The following is a 695-nucleotide window of genomic DNA, read 5'->3' on the forward strand; positions in this document are numbered from 1 at the left end:
TATTGCAGCCTGTGGCAGCATCATAAATGTTGTATCACAACAAAATAAATTCCAATCATACAACAAAAGGCCTATTGGCATAAAGTTTACATTCCTTCCAGATAAAAGCACCATCAGATGTATAGAAGCACAGATCATTTGACCTGAGTGCTAATGTTTCAGGCTGTAGAATCTGATGGAGCAGCACGATCTCCACCTTTTTTCCGCCATTGCTCTTCAACAACGAAGCGAATGTCTGATAGTCTGGTTTCAAAACCATTCATATCTTGGCGACATTTCTCAACAATTATTCTTGTTTCCGAAACAACGTCCATTAGGGATGGGACTTGTGTCTGGAGCACAGATATATCACTCTGTCTAGCAGGAAGATTTTGTTCAGTAGGCGATTCAGACGAGGTTACCTTGACAACCAACCCAGAATTATGCAGGAAGGTGCTTTTTGCACTGTTAGTGGAGAGATACTGACGCACTGCAGCAAGAGGTGACCTTGTGCCTGTAGTAGCCTCGTCACCTTCAGGTGGTTGTGGCTGTTAAATCATTTGTTCCATAGCTTCTTGAAAGTTTGAACTTGTAGATTAGTGTACCAGATAAGTTACTAATGAGACAAAAACAAACAAAGTAGGTTAAACATTTATACATAACTTATTTTGGTGAACTACTGTAATACATTAGCATGTATTGTAGTGCCAACTACA

Source organism: Triticum aestivum, chromosome 3B (genome assembly GCF_018294505.1).
Source record: "Triticum aestivum cultivar Chinese Spring chromosome 3B, IWGSC CS RefSeq v2.1, whole genome shotgun sequence".
Lineage (NCBI taxonomy): Eukaryota > Viridiplantae > Streptophyta > Magnoliopsida > Poales > Poaceae > Triticum > Triticum aestivum.